The sequence below is a fragment of the Sinocyclocheilus anshuiensis genome, unplaced genomic scaffold (assembly GCF_001515605.1).
Source record: "Sinocyclocheilus anshuiensis isolate Anshui unplaced genomic scaffold, SAMN03320099.WGS_v1.1 scaffold775, whole genome shotgun sequence".
Taxonomy (NCBI): Eukaryota; Metazoa; Chordata; class Actinopteri; order Cypriniformes; family Cyprinidae; genus Sinocyclocheilus; species Sinocyclocheilus anshuiensis.
The window spans coordinates 77,297-86,836 of record NW_015552614.1 but is presented as its reverse complement, the minus strand read 5'-3'; the positions used below and the strand labels follow the sequence as shown (position 1 = coordinate 86,836).

Below are 9,540 nucleotides of genomic sequence, written 5' to 3'. Positions count from 1 at the left end.
GTACAAATCTGAGGTATCTTATTAATTTGAACTTCACTGACCGAACTCAATGGACCTCTGAGATTCCAGGATGTCTCTGAGCCGTGTTCCAGACAGAAGCTCCTTTCTGAGCAGTCTCAGAGGAACTGACTCCAGGTCAGTGTAGCATACTGGAGAAGCATCATGCTCCATCAATCACATCCTGGCTTCCCATTTTGGACAGCTGACAGGGGAACTGCATGAACATCTGTGATGTCACTGCACATTCGGAATAACAAGCAAAGCAGTTATGCAGTCAAACACACACACACACACACACATGCATACACACCGTTCCCTGTCCACAGATCCCTCTCTGCCGTCAGTCCTCATTGTGTCCGTTTACAGTTCCCTTGTTCAGAAAGCCGAAAAAGGAGCGTCTGGTTCACTGGCCACCGTCTGCTAATGTGAGTGAATTGGTTGGGACAGGGATAGCCTCATCGCTGATCTGGAGTCAGTATGGGAATCTTCAGGCTTGGATGCCACCTATAGCCCAGAATATACATGTTGATCTTAGATAAGATTTCTCCCTAACATAGTTTGATGTTTTACACTGTGGCCTATCCAGGTCCAACATGACAATTAGACACAAATTAGACACAGTTTGCCTTATGTACACTATTTTTTAAAAAGGTCAGTAAGATTTTTTTTTTTTTTAAATTGTTTTATTCGGGAAGGACATTGATAAAAAGTGAGAGTAAATATATTTATAATGTTACAACACATTCTTATTTCAAATAAATGCTGTTTTTCCTTTTAAAGTCCTATTCATTCTATCCTATTCATCAAACAATTTATCACAGTTTCCAAAAATATTAAGCAGCACATCTTTTTTCAACACTGATAATAATGAGAAATATTTTTTGAGATTCAAATTAGCTTATTTATGATTTCTGAAGTATCATGTGACAATGAAAACTGGAGTAATGATGCTGAAAATTCAGCTTTGCCATTACAGGAATAAATTAGGGTTTGTGAGTTGATGAAAAATAAGAATTAATTATATCCAAAGTAAAATTAAAATAAATAAATGGGACTGCATCATAATTGTGATATAGCTTAGTGTGATTATCAAATCAAAGATTGGGATTTAATTAAATAACTGTATGGGCTGTGTGTTTCACATAAGCAGCTCATGAGCCAGTGTATTCAGATTCGGACAGCTGTTATATAGCTGAATATTATTATTACTATTATTATTAATAATAATTTAGATTGAGTTCCTACAACACCAGTGTGGATGTAATGTGGGCTGAGACACAATCACAACTAAAAAGAGGTTTGAGTCTACTTTAAAGTAGAGCTACAAAGTCAACATAAAACACTTAAAAGATATTTGAATGATTAAATATTTGATGTATTTACTTGCATGCCATATGATCATTAAATATTATCAGAAAACCATGAACATGCGAATGTGTTGTTAAATTATTGAAATATTAATTTAAAATCTCAGGGGGTACTTAAATATATCTAGCGGGTTCTCTCTCTCTTTTTTGTTTTTCTTTTACATTTTATTTTAATTCTGAAATGTACCTCAGCAGTGTACAAGCTGCTCTCTGAGCCTTGGTGCTTATGAGGGAGATGTAGGTTTCTAGGTCCAGCCATTGTTGTACTGATCACCCTCTTTCTCTCCCATAATGTCCTGTCCCCTCTCTACTGTCTTTCTCAATAAAGAGTGGCAAAAGCCCCTATAAAGTCACTAAAAGTAGAAAACACATTAATCAACCAAATTGACCAGCATGTCTTTCTCGGCAGGTTCGCATCACACGTCTGCTCTCTCATCTCAGGTTGTCATCTGTAATATCCCCCCGGCACGCTGGCTGACGCTGATATCCCACCATCAGACTAGCGCAAATGGCTTGTGCAATCACAGGCACGGCTCAGCCCGGTGCGGATAGCGTGCGGTGAGGAAAAATATGTTCACTTTCCCTCTTTGCTGTCCTCAGCAGCCACCTTATCAGATCAAACAGCTGAGAAACACAGCAATGACTCAGTGACCACTGTGTGTGTGTGTGTGTGTGTGTGTGTGTGTTATATCTGCTTCTTAGAGTCTTAGACACTGTATTGGTTACGTTAGATATGGGAGAGCACACATCCACACAAAAACACACACATACCTACATATATATGTGGAAGAACACACGCACACACCTTCCAGAGTCAGATATGCCAATACTGCATGGATCAGCAGTGCCTTATCCTGCTTTGTCCACCAGCAGCTTGGCGTCAGATATCATATTACTGACTGACTCCAGAGACATGCGCGGGGTCAGTAGATCAGAACCTGATCGAAACTGGGAAAGGAGATACAGGAGGTTATATTAAAGTGGAGAGAATTAAATTAAATTGGAAAATGCAACTGAAAGGCACATAAAACCTTCATTTTTCCTCAGTGACCTGTACATAGAGTTCCCTTTCATGGGAACTTCGAACTGCGTCCTCTAGGGGTCGCTATGGGGAACGCCTTGTCGTGACTTGCTATAGTCGCACCGGTAGTGATGTCATGGCTGTCGCCGGCCAACGTGTTGTTGGTGTTTTTTTCAATGTATGCGTCAGACACGGGTCACGAAGAGGCGTTCCCCATAGCGACCCCTAGAGGACGCAGTGTCTCGTTCCCTACTCAGGGAACCATGGTTACATAAGTAACCTGAGACGTTCGTGTTTCTCTCTTTCCTTTTGCTCTCACGTGCTGGACACCACAGTCAAAGTGGGTCAGTGTGTATGGGCTGGAAAACCACACACTTCAACACATACTAAATTACATATACAACATGATATATGTATCAACAATCTTGAATGTCAAACATGAGTATGTAACATAGCTTTATTACTTTCTGGGTTCTGGAGCCATTGCTCCAGTCTTCAGTGTCACATGATCCTTCAGAAATCATTCTAATAATGCTGATTTGGTGCTCAATAAATCATATTTTAATTGTGATCACGATTTCTGCTTCTCTCGAATTATTAAGCAGAATCGTCTGCAATATTTGCCCGCTAGCTATTTATCCTGAAAACATTTCTTTTTAATTTGGCATTTGCTTTATCTTGCATTGGAAACAAGCCACTAAGCTTGGTTGAGGTTGCCAAATGTAAAGAGTTTAAATCAGATCTTTTCTCTTAAATCGATTTTTTTCCTGCCCAGTGGTTAACTTTATCTTCCCAATCTTGCAACAATGTGCACGCACTCTCGCTACATCATCGGTTCCCAAACTGGGGTGCGCGCACCCCTAGGGGTGCACAGACCGACCAGCAGGGGTGCGCGAGATAATGCTTTTGATGATCTGTGTGCATTTTTTGAAGGGGACCGGACAACTAATCTAATCTTATTAAAAAAAGAATTAGGGAAGCACCAAAATTTCGGCGAGAATGATTCTGATTTTATTACACTTGGTGTAAACGGCAATTCATAATGGATAATCAATAGTAACAAGGTCGCGGCAGTTGAGACTCACGTGAGACAATCTCATGGAGAAATTGAAACAAATGAACACAACTGCACACAGAAGAAACATACTGCGGTAAAAAATGTAGTTTTTATATTTATTACATAAAGCCTAGCCTAATTAATTAACATGACATGACTAAGAGAGTGCAGTTTTCCCCGAAAATCAGTACGATTGTAAATTCGACATTGATTTTAAACAAGACTTCAAACGAGTAGTTAATATTAATATTAAGTGACTTAGAGCATACATTTTAGTACAATAATGTCAATGTTTTTGCTCGTTTTTTTTTTACGAAAATAGTTCCAAACAAACTTAGCAGCAGAACTGTCCCGCATCTCTGAGCAACACACAGCGTCAGCGGTGTTTCGTTATGCTACTGAATGATTCGCATTTTTTAATTAATAATGTGAGTCAATGATTCAGTGGTCCATTCATAAAGACAGGCGCTTGCTTCATTCTTGAATGAATCAGCCGTCTGAAGGAATCGTTTGAATGCCTCAATGACTCACTCATTAAGACAGTCAACTTGCTGCCACCTGCTGGCGGGTTACCTTCAAATTTAAAAGTAACTTTTATATTTGTAAATAAAAAAACCTGTTAAATTATTAATAAAATGTAAGAATTTGATATGAAAGATGACACATGCATTTAATAAGGTTAGGGGGAAATGCCCTTTTTATAGGCAAAAAAATAAAATAAAAAATACCTGGAAATCAATTCAAATAAATTTTAATATACAGTAACTTTAGTCATATAAAATGTAATTTTCCAGCAACTAAATTGTGGCCAGTTAAAATGCTGAGTGGCTAGTAATTTTGGAAAACCACTAGCCACATTGGCTGGTGAGCAAAAGAGTTAATGTCAAGCCCTGTATACAGTGAATACTTGTATTTATACTTGTATTGCAGTAAAAAATGTGGTGTTTAACCGGAGTACGGTGGTGGGGGTGCTTGACATGTGTCAAACACTAGAAAGGGGTGCACGCTGCAAAAAGTTTGGGAACCACTGCGCTACATTATGGAAAACACACTGATGAGACAAACATGTAAGGTACGGTTTAGCAATCTCTATTGAGATATTCTACTCAAATAAAAGTGTATTAAAACCAGTCCTTTTTCTTTCACACAGTTGTTTGCGGTGTTTGCAGCGACTAAATCTGCGAGCAAGCCATGCGAGTTGACATTCTCTTGATTTGTGCTTATGTGAAAAGGCAATAATTCTGTTGAAATGTAAAAATAAATAAATAAAATGGCAATAATTATGATTATATTTTAAGCAAAATAATCATGATTAACCGTATCGCACAGACCTATGCAATACTATTCAAAAGTATGGGGTAAAATAAAAATAAATTAAAAAATAAATAATAAAATAAATACATACATACATATTAATATTAATAATTATACTCTTACACATCAATTAATCAAAAGTGACAGCAAATACATTTCTAATGTTACAAAACATTTCCATCTCAAATAAATGCTGTTCTTTTCAACATTCTATTCATCAAGGAATCCTGAAAAAAATCTAATTCCACAAAAAAATATTAAGCAGGCAAAAAAAATTAAAAAAATCTGCATTGATAATAGGAAACATTATTAATAACTGAGCACAAATAATAACTGATAATAATTAAGCACCAAATCAGTATATCATGTGACACTGAGGACTGAAGTAATGGCTGCTGAAAATTCAGCTTTGCCGTCACAGGAATAAATGTGATGTGAGTTTATAACCATCTTGTGATTGGACCTGATCTCCACCCCTTAATCTAACACAAAAGACAAAAGTTTAAAAAAGAAATCCTGACATTAAAATGTGCATTGCAGAATATGTCAGCTAGCTACTAAAATGTGCTACCAGCATGATACCAAAAGCAATGTTTCTTTGGTTACCTCTTCTCTAATCTCCACAAAGGATTTGTTGATTCCCGTAGCTGGAACTTATACAAAGTCCAGACCTCCTGATATTTAAATTGATTGGTTAGATATTGATTAAGCTGGCTGCTTCGGGTGATGTATGCACTCGTCTGTACACTGAATCTCTCCCGGGCGCCATCAGACAGCACAACAATACAAAACAAACAACGTGGACTGCCACAGAGAATAACATTCCACCAAAAACTCCTACTAGAGAAGAACCTTCACACCTGCTGTTCCTCAGTCAGAAAAAAAAAAAAAATCCAATTATGGGCCGACAAGTAAACGTTTCAGCATTTAAGAGAGGATTGATAAGACGCAAGAGTGACAGAGGGAGAGAGAAAGAGAGAGAGAGAGAGAGAGAGAGAGAGAGAGAAAAGGCTCATTTGCACAATAATACAGTGAGGTGATTTTAAAATAAGAAAAGCCCATTAACATTTAAATGACTGCAATGAGTTTCCAAATTAAGCATTTTTTTGCAATCCTTCAGCTGGATCGGATCAGTCAGGGGGAGGATGAAAGGCCTGACTGTGCACTGCTGGCTCACTTTGGCCCATTTCATCCTGGCTTAGCTCTGTTTGAGGTTTAAGACTGAACCAAACTCAAGCCAAAACTGGTCAATTTAGTGTACTGTACATGCACGTGTAAACTAAAACACACAGAGCCTTGCCTTGGTATTGTAGCAATATTAGATTCATAAACAAATCATTCTTTGAGCCAGATTTTGAGTCATCTGATTATTTTTAGTTCACAAATCAGACCGAATGAGTCCAACTCGCAATGACCCAGGTTAATAGCATTTGATTTGGACAATTTTAACTTGAACCAGCTAGCAACCACCTCAAACACCCTAAAAACTGCAGAGCTACTTGCTAACAATTCATCCAAGAGGTTCTCAAGTCAACAACTCACTGATTCAATGAACTGAGAATCTCTTTGGAGCAGTCAATTCAGTGGCGCCTGCCGAATGCACCAACCGGCCTGAGAAATGGTTATGTGTCCCATATTTTTGTTGACTCAACCACCAATTAATCATTCTTTTCAGTCGGTTATTTCTTTTCAGTGAACTGGCCAAATGGGTTTGCAAAATGGTTTGAATTTATTCGCATTTGTTGGGATCACTCTCTCTCTCTCTGAATCATCCAAAGCAGTTTTTTAGTCAGTAAAAGAGACAATATCAAGACACTTAAGAACAAAGAGAACAAAGAGCACTGGATGAAGTGGATATTCACCTTCAAACACTTAAGACAAAAGACGTAACTTTAGGAAAATGTAGTTATTTGTCAGTTGTTTTTCGATTTTAAATATGTGCTAGATGGATGTCTCTGACCATTTTGTTGCTTTTTGCCGTTTTTGTGTTTTAAGTCACGTTTTTCTGCTCAAATGTCCCGTTGCTCTCACTCATTTGGTTTGACGAGTCTCAAGTCTTACAGTTACCCGAGTAGTCTTATATTTAAAGTGTGCTGTTACATGAATGCTAAACACACTCAAGAAAATTTAAAGTTCACAGCAGAGCTTAATTTTTGAACAGAAGTATATATTGTCAAATGTGACCCTGGACCACAAAACCAATCATAAGGGTCAATTTTTTTTAAATTGAGGATAATAGGATAGGACAATATTTGGCTGAGATACAACTATTTGAAAATCTGGAATCTGAGGGTGCAAAAAAATCTAAATATTGAGAAAATCGCCTTTAAAGTTGTCCAAATGAAGTCCTTAGCAATGCATATTACTAATGATAATACATTTTTGATATATTTATGGCAGGAAATTTACAAAATATATTCATGGAACATGATCTTTACTTAATATTCCAATGATTTTTGGCATAAAAGAAAAATCTATAATTTTGACCCATACAATGTATTGTTGGCTATTGCAACAAATATACCCATGCGACTTATGACTGGTTTTGTGGTCCAGGGTCACATATATAGTTATTGAACTTTTCAGTTTTGTTTTTGTGAAACACATTTTCCATAGCCTCAGATGAAATCTTGCAGGCAGCCCTGAGTCCAACTCCCTATGATCCAGGTTGATATCTTTTAATTTGGGTCCTTTTAACTTGGACCTGCAAACAACCAACTATAACACTCCCAAAAACTGCACGGCAACATGCTAAAAAAAAATAAAATAAATTCAAGCATCATTCTAGCTCTGCACAGGTAATAACTATTTACACTTTCTGCAAAGGTTTGAGATCAGATCTTATTATGCACAACACTATTTCATTCAGCTAATATCACTGTATTAATTGGTCATATATCATTGGTTTATTAAAAAATAAATAAATAAATATGAAATTGAACCTCTGTGTGACCTGTGCAATCAGGCTCCGGCAGACCTAATACATGTTCTGGCAACGTCTATTTACATTCATAGCTTCTTTTGGCAATAATAATTTGATAGGTTTTCATTGATTACAAATAACCATATTGAACCGTGTCCTTTGGCTGCACTTTTGGACTGTCTCCAAATCATGTCAGCCTGCCAGCTCCATTCACTAATGCACTCGCCTTTTCTTCACTACTAGCTAAAAGGCTATTACTTCTGGTTTGGAAGCAATATTATCCTCTGGCATTTGACAACTAGCTGAAGGATGTAATGGTTTTATTCATTTACAAAATATTATACACACTACAAAGGACAACAGTCGAATATTGTATTAAGCATGATACCTCTTCTTCTTTTTTATTATTATTATTTTTTTTTCTTTTCCAAAAACCCAAAACACTAATTATTTTGATAAAAGCACTGATGTTCATTTACTGAAGTGGTATTTAGGAACTGTGAATAAATTACAGAACAAATTACTGCAAAATAATAATAATAATAATAATAATAATAATATCACATCTATAATAACAACCTCAACAAACAAAAAAGAGATTACCTTAGATACATTTTTATTAATATGTACATACAGTACCGGTCAAAAGTTTTTTTTACTTTTTTAAATGTTTTTGAAAGAAGTCCCTTATGCTCATCAAGCCTGCATTTATTTGATCAAAAATACAGAAAAAAATGGCTGATGAAAATTCAGTTTTGCATATCAGAAATAAATTACATTTTAAATTATAGTAAAATAGAAAAACATTATTTTAAATGTAATACTATTTCACAATATTACTGTTTTTTTCTGTATTTTTTGATCAAATAAATCCAGACTTGATGAGCAAGAGACTTCTTTAAAAACATTAAAATTAGTAATGTGTCCAAACGTTTGACTGGTACTGTATAAGTAAAAATATACAAAATGTAAAATGAAATGTATAAATAAAAAATGTTTGGAATCATATTTGTTTCAAATGCTTTTTATTGGGGGTTGGGGGCATCCAAATGTCTAGACCCCGGCCCTGGGAAAACATGATGCATGTTTTAGGATACTGTGATGAACAGAAAGTTCAAAAGAACATTTATTTAAAATATAAATTGTTTGTAATATTAAAAATGTCTTAAATTTCCATCCTTTCTTGATAATGTCAAAACTGGAAAAGTTCAAATAATAATATTTTTGATAACAGATATAATAACAAAATTTTGAAAACAGCTGTTTCCAACACCATAACCAGCACTACCATTAGTAGGTCTACTGGCTATTATACTGGAAACCAATCAAATTATGACTGTCAAACCATATATCTCAGGTCACTGGTCACACAGATGGTCAGTATTTTTTTTACAATCATATTTAATACCTAACACAATTAATTCCTCATGCTAAATTGTCTGCAAATAGTTCTTACATTTTATTCTATACTGGATTTTTCACTTTTTTTCCTACGGAAGGCTGGATGGACAGAAGGTGTGTTGTGAAACGAGAGGTACAGGATGTACTAGTACATCCTGTACCTCTCGTTTCACAACACACCTTCTGTCCATCCAGCCTTCCGTAGGAAAAAAAGTGAAAAATCCAGTATAGAATAAACAAGCATTAAGTGTGTGTGTTTATCTGCATGTGTATTCAGGTGGAGTGTTTATTATTGTGTATGGTAGGTTTATGCAGACATTGAAAAGCAACAGCAGGTGAGGGCAGATGGCAGGAGACACTTGGTGGCACAGGAGAGATACAAGATGGCACACACACATGCAAATACACACATATGCTGATACACCACGTTCACACACACACGCACGCAACCACACCA

The 9,540-nt window shown here is 36.2% G+C and overlaps 1 long non-coding RNA gene across 1 annotated transcript in view; it reads right to left on the bottom strand.

Moving 5' to 3' along the window:
* Nucleotides 1-3,365: 3,365 nt before the first annotated feature.
* LOC107665950 (uncharacterized) overlaps nt 3,366-9,540 on the bottom strand; it is a 15,522-nt gene continuing 9,347 nt past the window's right edge. Inside the window, exon 3 of the long non-coding RNA XR_001631622.1 lies at nt 3,366-3,534. This is a non-coding gene — a long non-coding RNA (uncharacterized LOC107665950). The remainder of the gene's footprint in view (nt 3,535-9,540) is intronic.